General features: G+C 38.3%; 1 long non-coding RNA gene and 11 other non-coding genes across 12 annotated transcripts; 6 read left to right on the plus strand and 6 right to left on the minus strand.

Annotated features, from left to right (window-relative positions):
* Positions 1-2,931: 2,931 nt before the first annotated feature.
* On the minus strand, positions 2,932-3,004 carry trnav-aac (transfer RNA valine (anticodon AAC)). Its single transcript has one exon. It is a non-coding gene; the product is annotated as a tRNA-Val (tRNA).
* Positions 3,005-3,190: 186 nt separating this feature from the next.
* Positions 3,191-3,263, plus strand: trnav-cac (transfer RNA valine (anticodon CAC)). Its single transcript has one exon. It is a non-coding gene; the product is annotated as a tRNA-Val (tRNA).
* A 3,937-nt stretch (positions 3,264-7,200) lies between these two features.
* trnav-aac (transfer RNA valine (anticodon AAC)) lies at positions 7,201-7,273 on the minus strand. Its single transcript has one exon. It is a non-coding gene; the product is annotated as a tRNA-Val (tRNA).
* A 186-nt stretch (positions 7,274-7,459) lies between these two features.
* Positions 7,460-7,532, plus strand: trnav-cac (transfer RNA valine (anticodon CAC)). The gene has a single exon. It is a non-coding gene; the product is annotated as a tRNA-Val (tRNA).
* Positions 7,533-9,417: 1,885 nt separating this feature from the next.
* trnav-aac (transfer RNA valine (anticodon AAC)) lies at positions 9,418-9,490 on the minus strand. The gene has a single exon. It is a non-coding gene; the product is annotated as a tRNA-Val (tRNA).
* A 186-nt stretch (positions 9,491-9,676) lies between these two features.
* Positions 9,677-9,749, plus strand: trnav-cac (transfer RNA valine (anticodon CAC)). The gene has a single exon. It is a non-coding gene; the product is annotated as a tRNA-Val (tRNA).
* A 1,859-nt stretch (positions 9,750-11,608) lies between these two features.
* On the minus strand, positions 11,609-11,681 carry trnav-aac (transfer RNA valine (anticodon AAC)). Its single transcript has one exon. It is a non-coding gene; the product is annotated as a tRNA-Val (tRNA).
* A 186-nt stretch (positions 11,682-11,867) lies between these two features.
* trnav-cac (transfer RNA valine (anticodon CAC)) lies at positions 11,868-11,940 on the plus strand. Its single transcript has one exon. It is a non-coding gene; the product is annotated as a tRNA-Val (tRNA).
* A 2,741-nt stretch (positions 11,941-14,681) lies between these two features.
* Positions 14,682-14,754, minus strand: trnav-aac (transfer RNA valine (anticodon AAC)). The gene has a single exon. It is a non-coding gene; the product is annotated as a tRNA-Val (tRNA).
* Positions 14,755-14,940: 186 nt separating this feature from the next.
* Positions 14,941-15,013, plus strand: trnav-cac (transfer RNA valine (anticodon CAC)). The gene has a single exon. It is a non-coding gene; the product is annotated as a tRNA-Val (tRNA).
* Positions 15,014-17,752: 2,739 nt separating this feature from the next.
* On the minus strand, positions 17,753-17,825 carry trnav-aac (transfer RNA valine (anticodon AAC)). The gene has a single exon. It is a non-coding gene; the product is annotated as a tRNA-Val (tRNA).
* Positions 17,826-21,412: 3,587 nt separating this feature from the next.
* LOC118941469 (uncharacterized) lies at positions 21,413-25,149 on the plus strand. Its single transcript, XR_016488071.1, has 4 exons — positions 21,413-21,576; positions 22,630-22,697; positions 23,014-23,227; positions 23,435-25,149. It is a non-coding gene; the product is annotated as an uncharacterized LOC118941469 (long non-coding RNA).

Below are 25,149 nucleotides of genomic sequence, written 5' to 3' on the forward strand. Positions count from 1 at the left end.
CAACCCCTGTTTCAGTGCTGTAGAAGTGAACTTCAATGAAGAACAACATAAGGAGAAAGCCATCACTGATGAACAGCAAGATGAAGCTGCAGCCGTGGCCAAGTCAACCCTGAAAGTCTAGGCAGTTTTGTCATTGTCAGCTATGAAGACCGCCCCTTTGTAGGCCAGGTGCTGAAGGTGATTGGGAGGAAGTGCAAATCACTTGCATGCAGGAGCATGGAGTGAGGAATGTTTTTGTCTGGCCCCCTGTGCCAGACATTACCTTCTACTATGAAGGAGATGTGAATTCAATGATCAGTGAGCCCGAGCCCTTCAGCTCAAGAGCATCTCGGCTGTCTGACACAGACTGGGCTACTTTCATGTCACACTAGTGAAACAACATCAAACACACTGTTTTAAGAATCCAAGTTTTATTATTTTCAACTTCAATGAGTTTGTGTTACAACTTTTTCTACAAAGTTATAATTTCTTTGTCTTTAATATTTGAATCTCATGAATTGTTTACACAATTAAACTTTTTAAATTCTAATTTTTAATCTTGCACTGTTCTGCACAAACTTAATCACATATGTTTATGTTTTAATATTAGAAATATAAAAACTTTATTGTCCACGCAATGTGGAGATGAATGTTTTTAGAAGATATTGCACAAACATTTTACTTTTTCTTAAAATTGTAATGTAGAATAACACTTTTTTATGCATTTTATATTTTAATGTTTGAATATTAAATGTCTGTATTTCAGTATCTTTAATATTCATTTATTACAATGATTCTTAACACTATTTTTAACATTGTTTGAAGAATTCATCATAATGCACAATTTTAATCCTGTTTTTAGAAGTTCATTGTCATGTTCATGATGAAATGTTTCTGTGTGATACTCATTTGAGTCACTTTTGTGGTATTTCACGAAGCATTAAAGGCATTGTTGTTGTTGAATAAGAAACCATGTTAACCTGCAATGTGTGTGTGTTTGATTAAGAGGGAAATAGAGAGAGATCTGTCTAAAACATTACACCATAACAAAATACTCATGCGGTGTGACCGGCAATGATAATTTGGTACAACCAGTGTTATTAATGTTTAAAAAAACAATTTGAATATGTTATTGTTTTAAAAATGCAGAAAGAAGCTCAGTCTATAAGAGAAAACCATAACATTTTTCACACTTTTTCTCATTTATTTAACAAAAATTGTAGTTGACAGTCATTCAAAATGAGGGGTGGTCCAGTGAAAAGTGAAAAAACAAAGATGCAGTATAATTTGTATATATATTTTTATTTCATGGTGGCACTGAATTACTTTTTAGGAGGTCAATTTAACAATAGCATAAAAAATGTGTTTTGCGACAAGCTCTGAAAGTGCATAGGTAACACTCAAGGGTACATTAAAGTGTCTCAAATTAAACAGTTTTCCCTTTTCACATTTTTTTCACTTTTGAAAATCTTATACGTCATTAACCCAAATACATTATTGATGTTTATTGATCATGAAAAGCATGCAGTTACTTGCTGTATAACTCTGATAAAGCTAAATGCAGTATATAAAGTCAGAAAATCTGCTGTCTTGGCCACTGCCTGTCACCTAGGGAGTACCCCAAGGCTCTATCCTAGGCCCCACCCTCTTTTCAATTTACATTAACAACATAGCTCAGGCAGTAGGAAGCTCTCTCATCCATTTATATGCAGGTGATACAGTCTTATACTCAGCTGGCCTCTCCCCAGATGTTGTGTTAAATGCTTTACAACAGAGCTTTCTTAGTGTCCAACAAACTTTCTCTACCCTTAACCTTGTTCTGAACACCTCCAAAACAAAGGTCATGTGGTTTGGTAAGAAGAATTCCCCTCTTCCCACAGGTGTTATTACTACCTCTACCTCTGAGGGTTTAGAGCTTGAGGTAGTCACCGCATACAAGTACTTGGGAGAAGAGCACTGTCCTTCTCCCAGAACATATCAAAGCTACAGGCTAAAGTTAAATCTAGACTTGGTTTCCTCTATTGTAATCACTCCTCTTTCACCCCAGCTGCCAAACTAACCCTGATTCAGATGACCATCCTACCCATGCTAGATTACGGAGACATCATTTATAGATCGGCAGGTAAGGGTGATCTCTAGCGGCTAGATGTTTTTTACCATTCGGCCATCAAATTTGCCACCAATGCTCCACTGTACTCTATAATCTTCTGTAAACTGGTCATCTCTGTATACCCATTGCAAGACCCACTGGTTGATGCTTATTTATAAAACCCTCTTAGGCCTCACTCCCCCCTATCTGAGATATCTACTGCAGCCCTCATTCTCCACATACAACACCCGTTCTGCCAGTCACATTCTATTAAAGGTCCCCAAAGCACACACATCCCTGGGTTGCTCCTCTTTTCAGTTCGCTGCAGCTAGACTGGAATGATCTGCAACAAACACTCAAACTGGACAGTTTTATCTCAATCTCTTCATTCAAAGACTCAGGCATGGACACTCTTACTGACAGTTGTGGCTGCTTTGTATGATGTATTGTTGTCTTTACCTTCTTGATCTTTGTGCTGTTGACTTTGCCCAATAGTGTTTGTACCATGTTTTTGTGCTGCTACCATGTTGTGTTGCTAACATGTTGTTATTATGTTGTGTTGTCATGTGTTGCTGCCTTGTCAAGTTGTTGTCTTAGGTCTCTCTTTATGTAGTGTTGTATGTCTCTCTTGTTGTGATGTGTGTTTTGTCCCTTATATATATTGTATTAATTTTTTTAATCCCAGTGCCCTTCCCGCAGGAGGCCTTTTGCCTTTTGGTAGGCAGTCATTGTAAATAATAATTTGTTCTTAACTGACTTGCATAGTTAAATAAATACAAAAAATAAAATAATAAAAACGTGGAAACAGCATGTGGACCGCAATGTGACGTTTTAATTGATAACCACCTAATGGTATGAAAAAGTGTTTCCGCCCGGTCTCGAACCGGGGACCTTTCGCGTGTTAGGCGAACGTGATAACCACTACACTACGGAAACTGGTTTAAGTAGCGACAAATAATGATTGTGACCACAACCCCACTACCCTTAATAGCCAGGTGAGATACTAAACCCTATAGAAATAGAACATATTGTAAGTATGACCAAATCATTTTTTATAAATAAAATGGTTAAATGTACAATGATGACGCATAAGACAGTGTGTGGCCATGATAAAGTTCACCAGTTTCCGTAGTGTAGTGGTTATCACGTTCGCCTCACACGCGAAAGGTCCCCGGTTCGAAACCGGGCGGAAACAACTTTGTTGACCAGTCGAATTATATCTATTACATTTTCAACAAAATCATTAGTGAAGTGACCAGCTAGAAATGGCAGCTTTCACCGATGCGACCAATTAAAAATGTAACTCGCAATGTCAAAGGGTCACAAAATGCGACTAGATGCTCACGTGAGGGTAGTGATATCTCTCAATATTGGCCACCATAAATGTTATATTTCTGTGATATATATATATATATATATATATAACTATAATTGACAAGTATGAGTGGTTTAGGTTCATTTCCCCATCCTTTGTGGGCCCAGTCAAGCAGCAGAAGGGCGCATTTTCCGATGTACTTTTAGCTGATGTTTACCCTGCGAGCTACTGGCAGAAAATTGTACAGCTGACTAAACATAGTAATAAGTAGACCTAATGTACTTTTTTTTCTCTAACCCAACGTAGGCCTACCTAACAAAGTTAGAAAACATTATCCTTTTTTCAACATTGTTTGTAATAGTGTTTAATCGCAGTGACAGACATGATAGGATACATTGATTGATGAACCATGTCAAATTGTCTAGCTAATAACAGATCACATCACATATATGTACTGAGCGATGGTCCCGTCAGCCAATACAGAAACACGGAGAACATGTACCAACTCAGCACTCTGCGGGCGGGATATTTCCAGATTCAAACAAATCACCTGGAACTTTTCTGAAAAGTCCAGAAGGGGGCACCAAATGGCGTGGGTGGGGCTGTGAAACGTTGTGCAGACAAACACATTCAACGGGGGGAGGATGTGCAGACTCCCAAGGAACTCTTCGAACTACTCAAGAAGAGTGGATCAAGTATTAAATTATTTTGGATTACTGATGTCACTAATTGCGGTGAAGCTGTGCCAAACAACTTCGCTGGAGTTAAAGGAACCATGAAACGTGTTTTATAAATACGCTTGATTGCTTTATTGATTGATTGAGGTCACCTCCACAGTGACAGGGAAAATAAAACACAGTGAAGTGTCTTGCTTGAAGTGACCAAGCAACCCCTGTTTCAGTGCTGTAGAAGTGAACTTCAATGAAGAACAACATAAGGAGAAAACCATCACTGATGAACAGCAAGATGAAGCTGCAGCCGTGGCCAAGTCAACCCTGAAAGTCTAGGCAGTTTTGTCATTGTCAGCTATGAAGACCGCCCCTTTGTAGGCCAGGTGCTGAAGGTGATTGGGAGGAAGTGCAAATCACTTGCATGCAGGAGCATGGAGTGAGGAATGTTTTTGTCTGGCCCCCTGTGCCAGACATTACCTTCTACTATGAAGGAGATGTGAATTCAATGATCAGTGAGCCCGAGCCCTTCAGCTCAAGAGCATCTCGGCTGTCTGACACAGACTGGGCTACTTTCATGTCACACTAGTGAAACAACATCAAACACACTGTTTTAAGAATCCAAGTTTTATTATTTTCAACTTCAATGAGTTTGTGTTACAACTTTTTCTACAAAGTTATAATTTCTTTGTCTTTAATATTTGAATCTCATGAATTGTTTACACAATTAAACTTTTTAAATTCTCATTTTTAATCTTGCACTGTTCTGCACAAACTTAATCACATCTGTTTATGTTTTAATATTAGAAATATAAAAACTTTATTGTCCACGCAATGTGGAGATGAATGTTTTTAGAAGATATTGCACAAACATTTGACTTTTTCTTAAAATTGTAATGTAGAATAACACTTTTTTATGCATTTTATATTTTAATGTTTGAATATTAAATGTCTGTATTTCAGTATCTTTAATATTCATTTATTACAATGATTCTTAACACTATTTTTAACATTGTTTGAAGAATTCATCATAATGCACAATTTTAATCCTGTTTTTAGAAGTTCATTGTCATGTTCATGATGAAATGTTTCTGTGTGATACTCATTTGAGTCACTTTTGTGGTATTTCACGAAGCATTAAAGGCATTGTTGTTGTTGAATAAGAAACCATGTTAACCTGCAATGTGTGTGTGTTTGATTAAGAGGGAAATAGAGAGAGATCTGTCTAAAACATTACACCATAACAAAATACTCATGCGGTGTGACCGGCAATGATAATTTGGTACAACCAGTGTTATTAATGTTTAAAAAAACAATTTGAATATGTTATTGTTTTAAAAATGCAGAAAGAAGCTCAGTCTATAAGAGAAAACCATAACATTTTTCACACTTTTTCTCATTTATTTAACAAAAATTGTAGTTGACAGTCATTCAAAATGAGGGGTGGTCCAGTGAAAAGTGAAAAAACAAAGATGCAGTATAATTTGTATATATATTTTTATTTCATGGTGGCACTGAATTACTTTTTAGGAGGTCAATTTAACAATAGCATAAAAAATGTGTTTTGCGACAAGCTCTGAAAGTGCATAGGTAACACTCAAGGGTACATTAAAGTGTCTCAAATTAAACAGTTTTCCCTTTTCACATTTTTTTCACTTTTGAAAATCTTATACGTCATTAACCCAAATACATTATTGATGTTTATTGATCATGAAAAGCATGCAGTTACTTGCTGTATAACTCTGATAAAGCTAAATGCAGTATATAAAGTCAGAAAATCTGCTGTCTTGGCCACTGCCTGTCACCTAGGGAGTACCCCAAGGCTCTATCCTAGGCCCCACCCTCTTTTCAATTTACATTAACAACATAGCTCAGGCAGTAGGAAGCTCTCTCATCCATTTATATGCAGGTGATACAGTCTTATACTCAGCTGGCCTCTCCCCAGATGTTGTGTTAAATGCTTTACAACAGAGCTTTCTTAGTGTCCAACAAACTTTCTCTACCCTTAACCTTGTTCTGAACACCTCCAAAACAAAGGTCATGTGGTTTGGTAAGAAGAATTCCCCTCTTCCCACAGGTGTTATTACTACCTCTACCTCTGAGGGTTTAGAGCTTGAGGTAGTCACCGCATACAAGTACTTGGGAGAAGAGCACTGTCCTTCTCCCAGAACATATCAAAGCTACAGGCTAAAGTTAAATCTAGACTTGGTTTCCTCTATTGTAATCACTCCTCTTTCACCCCAGCTGCCAAACTAACCCTGATTCAGATGACCATCCTACCCATGCTAGATTACGGAGACATCATTTATAGATCGGCAGGTAAGGGTGATCTCTAGCGGCTAGATGTTTTTTACCATTCGGCCATCAAATTTGCCACCAATGCTCCACTGTACTCTATAATCTTCTGTAAACTGGTCATCTCTGTATACCCATTGCAAGACCCACTGGTTGATGCTTATTTATAAAACCCTCTTAGGCCTCACTCCCCCCTATCTGAGATATCTACTGCAGCCCTCATTCTCCACATACAACACCCGTTCTGCCAGTCACATTCTATTAAAGGTCCCCAAAGCACACACATCCCTGGGTTGCTCCTCTTTTCAGTTCGCTGCAGCTAGACTGGAATGATCTGCAACAAACACTCAAACTGGACAGTTTTATCGCAATCTCTTCATTCAAAGACTCAGGCATGGACACTCTTACTGACAGTTGTGGCTGCTTTGTATGATGTATTGTTGTCTTTACCTTCTTGATCTTTGTGCTGTTGACTTTGCCCAATAGTGTTTGTACCATGTTTTTGTGCTGCTACCATGTTGTGTTGCTAACATGTTGTTATTATGTTGTGTTGTCATGTGTTGCTGCCTTGTCAAGTTGTTGTCTTAGGTCTCTCTTTATGTAGTGTTGTATGTCTCTCTTGTTGTGATGTGTGTTTTGTCCCTTATATATATTGTATTAATTTTTTTAATCCCAGGGCCCTTCCCGCAGGAGGCCTTTTGCCTTTTGGTAGGCAGTCATTGTAAATAATAATTTGTTCTTAACTGACTTGCATAGTTAAATAAATACAAAAAATAAAATAATAAAAACGTGGAAACAGCATGTGGACCGCAATGTGACGTTTTAATTGATAACCACCTAATGGTATGAAAAAGTGTTTCCGCCCGGTCTCGAACCGGGGACCTTTCGCGTGTTAGGCGAACGTGATAACCACTACACTACGGAAACTGGTTTAAGTAGCGACAAATAATGATTGTGACCACAACCCCACTACCCTTAATAGCCAGGTGAGATACTAAACCCTATAGAAATAGAACATATTGTAAGTATGACCAAATCATTTTTTATAAATAAAATGGTTAAATGTACAATGATGACGCATAAGACAGTGTGTGGCCATGATAAAGTTCACCAGTTTCCGTAGTGTAGTGGTTATCACGTTCGCCTCACACGCGAAAGGTCCCCGGTTCGAAACCGGGCGGAAACAACTTTGTTGACCAGTCGAATTATATCTATTACATTTTCAACAAAATCATTAGTGAAGTGACCAGCTAGAAATGGCAGCTTTCACCGATGCGACCAATTAAAAATGTAACTCGCAATGTCAAAGGGTCACAAAATGCGACTAGATGCTCACGTGAGGGTAGTGATATCTCTCAATATTGGCCACCATAAATGTTATATTTCTGTGATATATATATATATATATATATATATATATATATATATATATATATATAACTATAATTGACAAGTATGAGTGGTTTAGGTTCATTTCCCCATCCTTTGTGGGCCCAGTCAAGCAGCAGAAGGGCGCATTTTCCGATGTACTTTTAGCTGATGTTTACCCTGCAAGCCACTGGCAGAAAATTGTACAGCTGACTAAACATAGTAATAAGTAGACCTAATGTACTTTTTTTTCTCTAACCCAACGTAGGCCTACCTAACAAAGTTAGAAAACATTATCCTTTTTTCAACATTGTTTGTAATAGTGTTTAATCGCAGTGACAGACATGATAGGATACATTGATTGATGAACCATGTCAAATTGTCTAGCTAATAACAGATCACATCACATATATGTACTGAGCGATGGTCCCGTCAGCCAATACAGAAACACGGAGAACATGTACCAACTCAGCACTCTGCGGGCGGGATATTTCCAGATTCAAACAAATCACCTGGAACTTTTCTGAAAAGTCCAGAAGGGGGCACCAAATGGCGTGGGTGGGGCTGTGAAACGTTGTGCAGACAAACACATTCAACGGGGGGAGGATGTGCAGACTCCCAAGGAACTCTTCGAACTACTCAAGAAGAGTGGATCAAGTATTAAATTATTTTGGATTACTGATGTCACTAATTGCGGTGAAGCTGTGCCAAACAACTTCGCTGGAGTTAAAGGAACCATGAAACGTGTTTTATAAATACGTTTGATTGCTTTATTGATTGATTGAGGTCACCTCCACAGTGACAGGGAAAATAAAACACAGTGAAGTGTCTTGCTTGAAGTGACCAAGCAACCCCTGTTTCAGTGCTGTAGAAGTGAACTTCAATGAAGAACAACATAAGGAGAAAACCATCACTGATGAACAGCAAGATGAAGCTGCAGCCGTGGCCAAGTCAACCCTGAAAGTCTAGGCAGTTTTGTCATTGTCAGCTATGAAGACCGCCCCTTTGTAGGCCAGGTGCTGAAGGTGATTGGGAGGAAGTGCAAATCACTTGCATGCAGGAGCATGGAGTGAGGAATGTTTTTGTCTGGCCCCCTGTGCCAGACATTACCTTCTACTATGAAGGAGATGTGAATTCAATGATCAGTGAGCCCGAGCCCTTCAGCTCAAGAGCATCTCGGCTGTCTGACACAGACTGGGCTACTTTCATGTCACACTAGTGAAACAACATCAAACACACTGTTTTAAGAATCCAAGTTTTATTATTTTCAACTTCAATGAGTTTGTGTTACAACTTTTTCTACAAAGTTATAATTTCTTTGTCTTTAATATTTGAATCTCATGAATTGTTTACACAATTAAACTTTTTAAATTCTCATTTTTAATCTTGCACTGTTCTGCACAAACTTAATCACATCTGTTTATGTTTTAATATTAGAAATATAAAAACTTTATTGTCCACGCAATGTGGAGATGAATGTTTTTAGAAGATATTGCACAAACATTTGACTTTTTCTTAAAATTGTAATGTAGAATAACACTTTTTTATGCATTTTATATTTTAATGTTCGAATATTAAATGTCTGTATTTCAGTATCTTGCATAGTTAAATAAATACAAAAAATAAAATAATAAAAACGTGGAAACAACATGTGGACCGCAATGTGACGTTTTAATTGATAACCACCTAATGGTATGAAAAAGTGTTTCCGCCCGGTCTCGAACCGGGGACCTTTCGCGTGTTAGGCGAACGTGATAACCACTACACTACGGAAACTGGTTTAAGCAGCGACAAATAATGATTGTGACCACAACCCCACTACCCTTAATAGCCAGGTGAGATACTAAACCCTATAGAAATAGAACATATTGTAAGTATGACCAAATCATTTTTTATAAATAAAATGGTTAAATGTACAATGATGACGCATAAGACAGTGTGTGGCCATGATAAAGTTCACCAGTTTCCGTAGTGTAGTGGTTATCACGTTCGCCTCACACGCGAAAGGTCCCCGGTTCGAAACCGGGCGGAAACAACTTTGTTGACCAGTCGAATTATATCTATTACATTTTCAACAAAATCATTAGTGAAGTGACCAGCTAGAAATGGCAGCTTTCACCGATGCGACCAATTAAAAATGTAACTCGCAATGTCAAAGGGTCACAAAATGCGACTAGATGCTCACGTGAGGGTAGTGATATCTCTCAATATTGGCCACCATAAATGTTATATTTCTGTGATATATATATATATATATATATAACTATAATTGACAAGTATGAGTGGTTTAGGTTCATTTCCCCATCCTTTGTGGGCCCAGTCAAGCAGCAGAAGGGCGCATTTTCCGATGTACTTTTAGCTGATGTTTACCCTGCGAGCTACTGGCAGAAAATTGTACAGCTGACTAAACATAGTAATAAGTAGACCTAATGTACTTTTTTTTCTCTAACCCAACGTAGGCCTACCTAACAAAGTTAGAAAACATTATCCTTTTTTCAACATTGTTTGTAATAGTGTTTAATCGCAGTGACAGACATGATAGGATACATTGATTGATGAACCATGTCAAATTGTCTAGCTAATAACAGATCACATCACATATATGTACTGAGCGATGGTCCCGTCAGCCAATACAGAAACACGGAGAACATGTACCAACTCAGCACTCTGCGGGCGGGATATTTCCAGATTCAAACAAATCACCTGGAACTTTTCTGAAAAGTCCAGAAGGGGGCACCAAATGGCGTGGGTGGGGCTGTGAAACGTTGTGCAGACAAACACATTCAACGGGGGGAGGATGTGCAGACTCCCAAGGAACTCTTCGAACTACTCAAGAAGAGTGGATCAAGTATTAAATTATTTTGGATTACTGATGTCACTAATTGCGGTGAAGCTGTGCCAAACAACTTCGCTGGAGTTAAAGGAACCATGAAACGTGTTTTATAAATACGTTTGATTGCTTTATTGATTGATTGAGGTCACCTCCACAGTGACAGGGAAAATAAAACACAGTGAAGTGTCTTGCTTGAAGTGACCAAGCAACCCCTGTTTCAGTGCTGTAGAAGTGAACTTCAATGAAGAACAACATAAGGAGAAAACCATCACTGATGAACAGCAAGATGAAGCTGCAGCCGTGGCCAAGTCAACCCTGAAAGTCTAGGCAGTTTTGTCATTGTCAGCTATGAAGACCGCCCCTTTGTAGGCCAGGTGCTGAAGGTGATTGGGAGGAAGTGCAAATCACTTGCATGCAGGAGCATGGAGTGAGGAATGTTTTTGTCTGGCCCCCTGTGCCAGACATTACCTTCTACTATGAAGGAGATGTGAATTCAATGATCAGTGAGCCCGAGCCCTTCAGCTCAAGAGCATCTCGGCTGTCTGACACAGACTGGGCTACTTTCATGTCACACTAGTGAAACAACATCAAACACACTGTTTTAAGAATCCAAGTTTTATTATTTTCAACTTCAATGAGTTTGTGTTACAACTTTTTCTACAAAGTTATAATTTCTTTGTCTTTAATATTTGAATCTCATGAATTGTTTACACAATTAAACTTTTTAAATTCTCATTTTTAATCTTGCACTGTTCTGCACAAACTTAATCACATCTGTTTATGTTTTAATATTAGAAATATAAAAACTTTATTGTCCACGCAATGTGGAGATGAATGTTTTTAGAAGATATTGCACAAACATTTGACTTTTTCTTAAAATTGTAATGTAGAATAACACTTTTTTATGCATTTTATATTTTAATGTTCGAATATTAAATGTCTGTATTTCAGTATCTTGCATAGTTAAATAAATACAAAAAATAAAATAATAAAAACGTGGAAACAACATGTGGACCGCAATGTGACGTTTTAATTGATAACCACCTAATGGTATGAAAAAGTGTTTCCGCCCGGTCTCGAACCGGGGACCTTTCGCGTGTTAGGCGAACGTGATAACCACTACACTACGGAAACTGGTTTAAGCAGCGACAAATAATGATTGTGACCACAACCCCACTACCCTTAATAGCCAGGTGAGATACTAAACCCTATAGAAATAGAACATATTGTAAGTATGACCAAATCATTTTTTATAAATAAAATGGTTAAATGTACAATGATGACGCATAAGACAGTGTGTGGCCATGATAAAGTTCACCAGTTTCCGTAGTGTAGTGGTTATCACGTTCGCCTCACACGCGAAAGGTCCCCGGTTCGAAACCGGGCGGAAACAACTTTGTTGACCAGTCGAATTATATCTATTACATTTTCAACAAAATCATTAGTGAAGTGACCAGCTAGAAATGGCAGCTTTCACCGATGCGACCAATTAAAAATGTAACTCGCAATGTCAAAGGGTCACAAAATGCGACTAGATGCTCACGTGAGGGTAGTGATATCTCTCAATATTGGCCACCATAAATGTTATATTTCTGTGATATATATATATATATATATATATATATATATATATATATATATATATATATATATAACTATAATTGACAAGTATGAGTGGTTTAGGTTCATTTCCCCATCCTTTGTGGGCCCAGTCAAGCAGCAGAAGGGCGCATTTTCCGATCTTGCACTGTTCTGCACAAACTTAATCACATCTGTTTATGTTTTAATATTAGAAATATAAAAACTTTATTGTCCACGCAATGTGGAGATGAATGTTTTTAGAAGATATTGCACAAACATTTGACTTTTTCTTAAAATTGTAATGTAGAATAACACTTTTTTATGCATTTTATATTTTAATGTTCAAATATTAAATGTCTGTATTTCAGTATCTTTAATATTCATTTATTACAATGATTCTTAACACTATTTTTAACATTATTTGAAGAATTCATCATAATGCACAATTTTAATCCTGTTTTTAGAAGTTCATTGTCATGTTCATGATGAAATGTTTCTGTGTGATACTCATTTGAGTCACTTTTGTGGTATTTCACGAAGCATTAAAGGCATTGTTGTTGTTGAATAAGAAACCATGTTAACCTGCAATGTGTGTGTGTTTGATTAAGAGGGAAATAGAGAGAGATCTGTCTAAAACATTACACCATAACAAAATACTCATGCGGTGTGACCGGCAATGATAATTTGGTACAACCAGTGTTATTAATGTTTAAAAAAACAATTTGAATATGTTATTGTTTTAAAAATGCAGAAAGAAGCTCAGTCTATAAGAGAAAACCATAACATTTTTCACACTTTTTCTCATTTATTTAACAAAAATTGTAGTTGACAGTCATTCAAAATGAGGGGTGGTCCAGTGAAAAGTGAAAAAACAAAGATGCAGTATAATTTGTATATATATTTTTATTTCATGGTGGCACTGAATTACTTTTTAGGAGGTCAATTTAACAATAGCATAAAAAATGTGTTTTGCGACAAGCTCTGAAAGTGCATAGGTAACACTCAAGGGTACATTAAAGTGTCTCAAATTAAACAGTTTTCCCTTTTCACATTTTTTTCACTTTTGAAAATCTTATACGTCATTAACCCAAATACATTATTGATGTTTATTGATCATGAAAAGCATGCAGTTACTTGCTGTATAACTCTGATAAAGCTAAATGCAGTATATAAAGTCAGAAAATCTGCTGTCTTGGCCACTGCCTGTCACCTAGGGAGTACCCCAAGGCTCTATCATAGGCCCCACCCTCTTTTCAATTTACATTAACAACATAGCTCAGGCAGTAGGAAGCTCTCTCATCCATTTATATGCAGGTGATACAGTCTTATACTCAGCTGGCCTCTCCCCAGATGTTGTGTTAAATGCTTTACAACAGAGCTTTCTTAGTGTCCAACAAACTTTCTCTACCCTTAACCTTGTTCTGAACACCTCCAAAACAAAGGTCATGTGGTTTGGTAAGAAGAATTCCCCTCTTCCCACAGGTGTTATTACTACCTCTACCTCTGAGGGTTTAGAGCTTGAGGTAGTCACCGCATACAAGTACTTGGGAGAAGAGCACTGTCCTTCTCCCAGAACATATCAAAGCTACAGGCTAAAGTTAAATCTAGACTTGGTTTCCTTTATTGTAATCACTCCTCTTTCACCCCAGCTGCCAAACTAACCCTGATTCAGATGACCATCCTACCCATGCTAGATTACGGAGACATAATTTATAGATCGGCAGGTAAGGGTGATCTCTAGCGGCTAGATGTTTTTTACCATTCGGCCATCAAATTTGCCACCAATGCTCCACTGTACTCTATAATCTTCTGTAAATTGGTCATCTCTGTATACCCATTGCGAGACCCACTGGTTGATGCTTATTTATAAAACCCTCTTAGGCCTCACTCCCCCCTATCTGAGATATCTACTGCAGCCCTCATTCTCCACATACAACACCCGTTCTGCCAGTCACATTCTATTAAAGGTCCCCAAAGCACACACATCCCTGGGTTGCTCCTCTTTTCAGTTCGCTGCAGCTAGACTGGAATGATCTGCAACAAACACTCAAACTGGACAGTTTTATCTCAATCTCTTCATTCAAAGACTCAGGCATGGACACTCTTACTGACAGTTGTGGCTGCTTGTATGATGTATTGTTGTCTTTACCTTCTTGATCTTTGTGCTGTTGACTTTGCCCAATAGTGTTTGTACCATGTTTTTGTGCTGCTACCATGTTGTGTTGCTAACATGTTGTTATTATGTTGTGTTGTCATGTGTTGCTGCCTTGTCAAGTTGTTGTCTTAGGTCTCTCTTTATGTAGTGTTGTATGTCTCTCTTGTTGTGATGTGTGTTTTGTCCCTTATATATATTGTATTAATTTTTTTAATCCCAGGGCCCTTCCCGCAGGAGGCCTTTTGCCTTTTGGTAGGCAGTCATTGTAAATAATAATTTGTTCTTAACTGACTTGCATAGTTAAATAAATACAAAAAATAAAATAATAAAAACGTGGAAACAGCATGTGGACCGCAATGTGACGTTTTAATTGATAACCACCTAATGGTATGAAAAAGTGTTTCCGCCCGGTCTCGAACCGGGGACCTTTCGCGTGTTAGGCGAACATGATAACCACTACACTACGGAAACTGGTTTAAGTAGCGACAAATAATGATTGTGACCACAACCCCACTACCCTTAATAGCCAGGTGAGATACTAAACCCTATAGAAATAGAACATATTGTAAGTATGACCAAATCATTTTTTATAAATAAAATGGTTAAATGTACAATGATGACGCATAAGACAGTGTGTGGCCATGATAAAGTTCACCAGTTTCCGTAGTGTAGTGGTTATCACGTTCGCCTCACACGCGAAAGGTCCCCGGTTCGAAACCGGGCGGAAACAACTTTGTTGACCAGTCGAATTATATCTATTACATTTTCAACAAAATCATTAGTGAAGTGACCAGCTAGAAATGGCAGCTTTCACCGATGCGACCAATTAAAAATGTAACTCGCAATGTCAAAGGGTCACAAAATGCGACTAGATGCTCACGTGAGGGTAGTGATATCTCTCAATATTGGCCACCATAAATGTTATATTTCTGTGATATATATATATATATATATATATATATATATATATATATATATATATATATATAACTATAATTGACAAGTATGAGTGGTTTAGGTTCATTTCCCCATCCTTTGTGGGCCCAGTCAAGCAGCAGAAGGGCGCATTTTCCGATCTTGCACTGTTCTGCACAAACTTAATCACATCTGTTTATGTTTTAATATTAGAAATATAAAAACTTTATTGTCCACGCAATGTGGAGATGAATGTTTTTAGAAGATATTGCACAAACATTTGACTTTTTCTTAAAATTGTAATGTAGAATAACACTTTTTTATGCATTTTATATTTTAATGTTCAAATATTAAATGTCTGTATTTCAGTATCTTTAATATTCATTTATTACAATGATTCTTAACACTATTTTTAACATTATTTGAAGAATTCATCATAATGCACAATTTTAATCCTGTTTTTAGAAGTTCATTGTCATGTTCATGATGAAATGTTTCTGTGTGATACTCATTTGAGTCACTTTTGTGGTATTTCACGAAGCATTAAAGGCATTGTTGTTGTTGAATAAGAAACCATGTTAACCTGCAATGTGTGTGTGTTTGATTAAGAGGGAAATAGAGAGAGATCTGTCTAAAACATTACACCATAACAAAATACTCATGCGGTGTGACCGGCAATGATAATTTGGTACAACCAGTGTTATTAATGTTTAAAAAAACAATTTGAATATGTTATTGTTTTAAAAATGCAGAAAGAAGCTCAGTCTATAAGAGAAAACCATAACATTTTTCACACTTTTTCTCATTTATTTAACAAAAATTGTAGTTGACAGTCATTCAAAATGAGGGGTGGTCCAGTGAAAAGTGAAAAAACAAAGATGCAGTATAATTTGTATATATATTTTTATTTCATGGTGGCACTGAATTACTTTTTAGGAGGTCAATTTAACAATAGCATAAAAAATGTGTTTTGCGACAAGCTCTGAAAGTGCATAGGTAACACTCAAGGGTACATTAAAGTGTCTCAAATTAAACAGTTTTCCCTTTTCACATTTTTTTCACTTTTGAAAATCTTATACGTCATTAACCCAAATACATTATTGATGTTTATTGATCATGAAAAGCATGCAGTTACTTGCTGTATAACTCTGATAAAGCTAAATGCAGTATATAAAGTCAGAAAATCTGCTGTCTTGGCCACTGCCTGTCACCTAGGGAGTACCCCAAGGCTCTATCATAGGCCCCACCCTCTTTTCAATTTACATTAACAACATAGCTCAGGCAGTAGGAAGCTCTCTCATCCATTTATATGCAGGTGATACAGTCTTATACTCAGCTGGCCTCTCCCCAGATGTTGTGTTAAATGCTTTACAACAGAGCTTTCTTAGTGTCCAACAAACTTTCTCTACCCTTAACCTTGTTCTGAACACCTCCAAAACAAAGGTCATGTGGTTTGGTAAGAAGAATTCCCCTCTTCCCACAGGTGTTATTACTACCTCTACCTCTGAGGGTTTAGAGCTTGAGGTAGTCACCGCATACAAGTACTTGGGAGAAGAGCACTGTCCTTCTCCCAGAACATATCAAAGCTACAGGCTAAAGTTAAATCTAGACTTGGTTTCCTTTATTGTAATCACTCCTCTTTCACCCCAGCTGCCAAACTAACCCTGATTCAGATGACCATCCTACCCATGCTAGATTACGGAGACATAATTTATAGATCGGCAGGTAAGGGTGATCTCTAGCGGCTAGATGTTTTTTACCATTCGGCCATCAAATTTGCCACCAATGCTCCACTGTACTCTATAATCTTCTGTAAATTGGTCATCTCTGTATACCCATTGCGAGACCCACTGGTTGATGCTTATTTATAAAACCCTCTTAGGCCTCACTCCCCCCTATCTGAGATATCTACTGCAGCCCTCATTCTCCACATACAACACCCGTTCTGCCAGTCACATTCTATTAAAGGTCCCCAAAGCACACACATCCCTGGGTTGCTCCTCTTTTCAGTTCGCTGCAGCTAGACTGGAATGATCTGCAACAAACACTCAAACTGGACAGTTTTATCTCAATCTCTTCATTCAAAGACTCAGGCATGGACACTCTTACTGACAGTTGTGGCTGCTTGTATGATGTATTGTTGTCTTTACCTTCTTGATCTTTGTGCTGTTGACTTTGCCCAATAGTGTTTGTACCATGTTTTTGTGCTGCTACCATGTTGTGTTGCTAACATGTTGTTATTATGTTGTGTTGTCATGTGTTGCTGCCTTGTCAAGTTGTTGTCTTAGGTCTCTCTTTATGTAGTGTTGTATGTCTCTCTTGTTGTGATGTGTGTTTTGTCCCTTATATATATTGTATTAATTTTTTTAATCCCAGGGCCCTTCCCGCAGGAGGCCTTTTGCCTTTTGGTAGGCAGTCATTGTAAATAATAATTTGTTCTTAACTGACTTGCATAGTTAAATAAATACAAAAAATAAAATAATAAAAACGTGGAAACAGCATGTGGACCGCAATGTGACGTTTTAATTGATAACCACCTAATGGTATGAAAAAGTGTTTCCGCCCGGTCTCGAACCGGGGACCTTTCGCGTGTTAGGCGAACGTGATAACCACTACACTACGGAAACTGATTTAAGTAGCTTCAAATAATGATTCTGACCACTACCCTTAATAGCCAGGTGAGATACTAAACCCTATAGAAATATAACATATTGTAAGTATGACCAACACATTTTTTTATAAATAAAATGGTTAAACGCTAGTAAGGAAGGGCAAATGTCTGGCCTCTCCGTCGGGGAATTGAACACCAGTGTGACAGGCATGGATACAAACAAGGTTTAGTGGACTGGCATTAAATCGGCCAGTTCCGAAGCCTTTCAGGTTACTTTGATATTGAGGTGTAACCTACAAACAAAACCACAACTGAATATGATTACAATTGTGGCTACTATTGCAGGTTCGGTGTCCTTCAACAACTTTGATGACGTTCATCTGGGTCATATACGCTGGGAACAAAACAAGTCGAAACTGGGAGGGACAACCTGAAGATTGCCCAATAAGAAACACATGCAAAACATTTTAAAATGTTTTATGTTATGTACCCTGAACATGACCATGATATGCTTAATGATTTTTCTGAAAGACCCCGAGACACTCGCCACTACACTTGGCCACAGCATTGCCTACTTAACTCGCTACTTAATATTGGCCACCATAAATGTTATATTTCTGTGATATATATATATATATAACTATAATTGACAAGTATGAGTGGTTTAGGTTCATTTCCCCATCCTTTGTGGGCCCAGTCAAGCAGCAGAAGGGCGCATTTTCCGATCTTGCACTGTTCTGCACAAACTTAATCACATCTGTTTATGTTTTAATATTAGAAATATAAAAACTTTATTGTCCACGCAATGTGGAGATGAATGTTTTTAGAAGATATTGCACAAACATTTGACTTTTTCTTAAAATTGTAATGTAGAATAACACTTTTTTATGCATTTTATATTTTAATGTTCAAATATTAAATGTCTGTATTTCAGTATCTTTAATATTCATTTATTACAATGATTCTTAACACTATTTTTAACATTGTTTGAAGAATTCATCATAATGCACAATTTTAATCCTGTTTTTAGAAGTTCATTGTCATGTTCATGATGAAATGTTTCTGTGTGATACTCATTTGAGTCACTTTTGTGGTATTTCACGAAGCATTAAAGGCATTGTTGTTGTTGAATAAGAAACCATGTTAACCTGCAATGTGTGTGTGTTTGATTAAGAGGGAAATAGAGAGAGATCTGTCTAAAACATTACACCATAACAAAATACTCATGCGGTGTGACCGGCAATGATAATTTGGTACAACCAGTGTTATTAATGTTTAAAAAAACAATTTGAATATGTTATTGTTTTAAAAATGCAGAAAGAAGCTCAGTCTATAAGAGAAAACCATAACATTTTTCACACTTTTTCTCATTTATTTAACAAAAATTGTAGTTGACAGTCATTCAAAATGAGGGGTGGTCCAGTGAAAAGTGAAAAAACAAAGATGCAGTATAATTTGTATATATATTTTTATTTCATGGTGGCACTGAATTACTTTTTAGGAGGTCAATTTAACAATAGCATAAAAAATGTGTTTTGCGACAAGCTCTGAAAGTGCATAGGTAACACTCAAGGGTACATTAAAGTGTCTCAAATTAAACAGTTTTCCCTTTTCACATTTTTTTCACTTTTGAAAATCTTATACGTCATTAACCCAAATACATTATTGATGTTTATTGATCATGAAAAGCATGCAGTTACTTGCTGTATAACTCTGATAAAGCTAAATGCAGTATATAAAGTCAGAAAATCTGCTGTCTTGGCCACTGCCTGTCACCTAGGGAGTACCCCAAGGCTCTATCCTAGGCCCCACCCTCTTTTCAATTTACATTAACAACATAGCTCAGGCAGTAGGAAGCTCTCTCATCCATTTATATGCAGGTGATACAGTCTTATACTCAGCTGGCCTCTCCCCAGATGTTGTGTTAAATGCTTTACAACAGAGCTTTCTTAGTGTCCAACAAACTTTCTCTACCCTTAACCTTGTTCTGAACACCTCCAAAACAAAGGTCATGTGGTTTGGTAAGAAGAATTCCCCTCTTCCCACAGGTGTTATTACTACCTCTACCTCTGAGGGTTTAGAGCTTGAGGTAGTCACCGCATACAAGTACTTGGGAGAAGAGCACTGTCCTTCTCCCAGAACATATCAAAGCTACAGGCTAAAGTTAAATCTAGACTTGGTTTCCTCTATTGTAATCACTCCTCTTTCACCCCAGCTGCCAAACTAACCCTGATTCAGATGACCATCCTACCCATGCTAGATTACGGAGACATAATTTATAGATCGGCAGGTAAGGGTGATCTCTAGCGGCTAGATGTTTTTTACCATTCGGCCATCAAATTTGCCACCAATGCTCCACTGTACTCTATAATCTTCTGTAAATTGGTCATCTCTGTATACCCATTGCGAGACCCACTGGTTGATGCTTATTTATAAAACCCTCTTAGGCCTCACTCCCCCCTATCTGAGATATCTACTGCAGCCCTCATTCTCCACATACAACACCCGTTCTGCCAGTCACATTCTATTAAAGGTCCCCAAAGCACACACATCCCTGGGTTGCTCCTCTTTTCAGTTCGCTGCAGCTAGACTGGAATGATCTGCAACAAACACTCAAACTGGACAGTTTTATCTCAATCTCTTCATTCAAAGACTCAGGCATGGACACTCTTACTGACAGTTGTGTCTGCTTGTATGATGTATTGTTGTCTTTACCTTCTTGATCTTTGTGCTGTTGACTTTGCCCAATAGTGTTTGTACCATGTTTTTGTGCTGCTACCATGTTGTGTTGCTAACATGTTGTTATTATGTTGTGTTGTCATGTGTTGCTGCCTTGTCAAGTTGTTGTCTTAGGTCTCTCTTTATGTAGTGTTGTATGTCTCTCTTGTTGTGATGTGTGTTTTGTCCCTTATATATATTGTATTTATTTTTTTAATCCCAGGGCCCTTCCCGCAGGAGGCCTTTTGCCTTTTGGTAGGCAGTCATTGTAAATAATAATTTGTTCTTAACTGACTTGCATAGTTAAATAAATACAAAAAATAAAATAATAAAAACGTGGAAACAGCATGTGGACCGCAATGTGACGTTTTAATTGATAACCACCTAATGGTATGAAAAAGTGTTTCCGCCCGGTCTCGAACCGGGGACCTTTCGCGTGTTAGGTGAACGTGATAACCACTACACTACGGAAACTGATTTAAGTAGCTTCAAATAATGATTCTGACCACTACCCTTAATAGCCAGGTGAGATACTAAACCCTATAGAAATAGAACATATTGTAAGTATGACCAACACATTTTTTTATAAATAAAATGGTTAAACGCTAGTAAGGAAGGGCAAATGTCTGGCCTCTCCGTCGGGGAATTGAACACCAGTGTGACAGGCATGGATACAGACAAGGTTTAGTGGACTGGCATTAAATCGGCCAGTTCCGAAGCCTTTCAGGTTACTTTGATATTGAGGTGTAACCTACAAACAAAACCACAACTGAATATGATTACAATTTTGGCTACTATTGCAGGTTCGGTGTCCTTCAACAACTTTGATGACGTTCATCTGGGTCATATACGCTGGGAACAAAACAAGTCGAAACTGGGAGGGACAACCTGAAGATTGCCCAATAAGAAACACATGCAAAACATTTTAAAATGTTTTATGTTATGTACCCTGAACATGACCATGATATGCCTAATGATTTTTCTGAAAGACCCCGAGACACTCGCCACTACACTTGGCCACAGCATTGCCTACTTAACTCGCTCAATAGGTACGAAAATATTTATACTAACAAGCGATTATACAATGGGTCCGTGACTACGCGGATCATTTAGACAATCCTCACAATTGTTTATAAGCAGTGCTCTTCTGACGAAGGGATTGTGTTATCATGTGAGCTACACAGCTAGCTAGATGAACTAGACTTTTTCTGGGCAAGATGGCGAACCGTCAGTACAGCTCTGTTTGTTTAGTACCAAAATGTAAAAATAAAGTTTTAATTTGTTACATTTTACATAACTTTTCCTTATTCACCTGGGAAGTGTGAATTTTTTTTTTTACACCGCTTACTTTCTGAAAACAGTCAAATCGCGAATGATATCCATGGAAGGGCAAAAGTCTGGTTTCAGTCAGGGAATTGAACCCCAGTGTGACAGGCATGGATACAGACTGACCACGATACTAAGGTTGAGGGGACTGGCATTGCATGGGTTATTCGTGTTGTGTGTTGGTTGTGGAACTTTGGTGTCCTAGGAATGTATTTATCTGTGTCTTTCTTTTTTATATGTCCAGGGCCGAATGTATGCACAGGCTTACCAGGGCTGAAACCCCTGAACCCAGGCCTGTGGGGAGCCCCAATACTAAGCAAATGTAACAAATGTTTTAACAAAAAGGAAATATATACTGTATATATTATATGTAGTATATATTCTTTTTTTTTTTTTTACTGCAACTGCCAACCACAGGAGGACTCAGGAGCCCACTCTCAATGAGTTTTATTTAGCCTGCTGCTGTCTAATGCAGCTCTGCTAATCATCAGATGGGGTAGGAGAGGAGATAGGGGGCCCACATGGGTAACTGGGGGGCTCTGCCTTGATTAATACATGTTTGTAAAATAAACTGCATAATAAATAAATGTAAATAAATGTGACTTGTCAATTGTGTGAGTTAGGGGCTGGGCAAAACTTCAGTCTTGTGAACAAGGTCTTCACATTTTTCATAGAGATCAGCGATTCATAGAGTACCCTTGGAAGGTTTTAAATGAAGTGTGAAGAATGACATCTTTGAGGGGCTCATTATCTGCATATTGTGTGTGTTTGTCCAGGTGATGGTGAGGGTGTGGAAGAGAGAGGCGGTGGTTCAGGAACATGGCTACCGTAGCATCCTACAGCAGTGAGTGTCCCCCCCCCCCCCACCCCTCCACACACACCTCAACACTTTCAAAGCACAGGGTACACACACACACACTTGTCAACACCACATCATTGCCAAAGCCTTGCTACACTCTCTTTGGCCATATTAGATATGGATTTGAATCAGTTATCTATGTTTATTAACTTAAAGCATCTCAGACTTAACTCAGCAGCACCCCCCCCCCCCCCTCCTCATCAGTGAGCACCGCTCTGACAGTGCTACCACCCAAAATGTTTTTTTAACTGTGCAAGTCTGTTAAGAACAAATTCTTATTTACAATGACTGCCTACCCCAGCCAAACCCTAACCCAGACGTTGCTGGGCCAATTGTGCGCCGCCCTATGGGACTCCCAATCACGGCCAGTTGTGATGCAGCCTGGAATCGATCCAGGGTCTGTAGTGATGCCTCTAGCAGTGAGATGCAGGGCCCTAGACTGCTGCACCATCATGGAGACCCTGTTTGCTGTAAGCAGATGACTGTCTTTGGGAAGCACCTCACCGTGCTCAAAGGTATGAGGGCCAGATGGCCACTACTGACAACTCATTTGAGAGCCAATACTAGTTCCACTGACACAATAATTGTATTAGATAGATGGATTAGATTAATGTTACTTAAACTGCTGCCTCTTGACCTTATTTCTCTTCTCTCTCGCCTTCTCTTCCTTTTCCCATTTCAACTCTTTTCTTTCCCCCCCTCTTCTCTCTCCACGTTTCCAGTATTAAATGAGTGTTCTCTGGAGGAGGTGACTGTGAAGGATGTGAGGATTCTGCCAAACATCGACTCCTCCTACCTGCCCATGATGGGGCTGTATACGGAAGTTTACATATACCTTAGCCAAATTCATTTAAACTCAGTTTTTCACAATTCCTGACATTTAATCCGAGTAAACATTCTCTGTTTTAGGTCAGTTAGCATCACCACTTTATTTTAAGAATGTGAAATGTCAGAATAATAGTAGAGAGTGATTTATTTCAGCTTTCATTTCTTTCATCACATTCCCAGTAGGTCAGAAGTTTACATACACTCAATTAGTAGTTGGTATTATTGCCTTTAAATTGTTTAACTTGGGTCAAACGTTTCAGGTAGCCTTCCACAAGCTTCCCACAATAAGTTGGGTGAATTTTGGCCAATTCCTCCTGACAGAGCTGGTGTAACTGAGTCAGTTTGTAGGCCTCCTTTCTCACACACGCCTTTTCAGTTCTGCCCACAAATTTTCTATAGGATTGAGGTCAGGGCTTTGTGATGGCCACTCCAATACCTTGACTTTGTTGTCCTTTAGCCAATTTGCCACAACTTTGGAAGTATGCTTGGGGTCCTTGTCCATTTGGAAGACCCATTTGCGACCAAGCTTTACCTTCCTGACTGATGTCTTGAGATGTTGCTTCAATATATCCACATAATTTTCTTTCCTCATGATGCCATCTATTTTGTGAAGTGCACCAGGCCCTCCTGCAGCAAAGCACCCCCACAACATGATGCTGCCATCCCCGTGCTTCACGGTTGGGATGGTGGTCTTCGGCTTGCAAGCCTCCCCATTTTTCCTCCAAACATAACAATGGTCATTATGGCCAAACAGTTATATTTTTGTTTCATCAGACCAGAAGACATTTCTCCAAAAAGTACGATCTTTGTCCCCATGTGCAGTTGCAAACCATAGTCTGGCTTTTTTATAGTGGTTTTGGAGCAGTGGCTTCTTCCTTGCTGAGCGGCCTTTCAGGTTATGTCGATATCGGACTGCTTTTTCCTGTGGATATAGATACTTTTGTACCTGGTTCCTCCAGCATCTTCACAACATCCTTTGCTGTTGTTCTGGGATTGATTTGCACTTTTCACACCAAAGTACGTTCATCTCTAGGAGACAGAATGCGTCTCCTTCCTGAGCGGTATGATGGCTGCGTTGTCCCATGGTGTTTATACTTGCGTACTATTGTTTGTACAGATGAACGTGGTACCTTTAGGCTTTTGGAAATTGCTGCCAAGGATGAACCAGACTTGTGGAGGTCTACAAAAATGTATTTTAGGTCTTTGCTGACTTTTGATTTTCCCATGATGTCAAGAAAGAGGCACTGAGTTTGAAGGTAGGCCTTGAAATACATTTACAGGTACACCTACAATTGACACAAATTATGTCAATTAGCCTATCAGAAGCTTCTAAAGTCATGACATAATTTTCTGGAATTTTCCAAGCTGTTTAAAGGCACAGTCAACTTAGTGTATGTAAACTTCTGACCCACTGGAATTGTGATACTGTGAATTATAAGTGAAATAACCTGTCTGTAAAAAATTGCAATGATTACTTGTGTCATGCACAAACTAGATGTTCTAACCGACTTGCCAAAACTATAGTTTGTTATAAAGAAATGTGTGGAGTGGTTGAAAAACTAGTTTTAATGACTCCAACCTAACTGTATGTAAACTTCCAACTTCAACT

Source organism: Oncorhynchus mykiss, chromosome 2 (assembly GCF_057628025.1).
Source record: "Oncorhynchus mykiss isolate SJ-2025 chromosome 2, ASM5762802v1, whole genome shotgun sequence".
Lineage (NCBI taxonomy): Eukaryota > Metazoa > Chordata > Actinopteri > Salmoniformes > Salmonidae > Oncorhynchus > Oncorhynchus mykiss.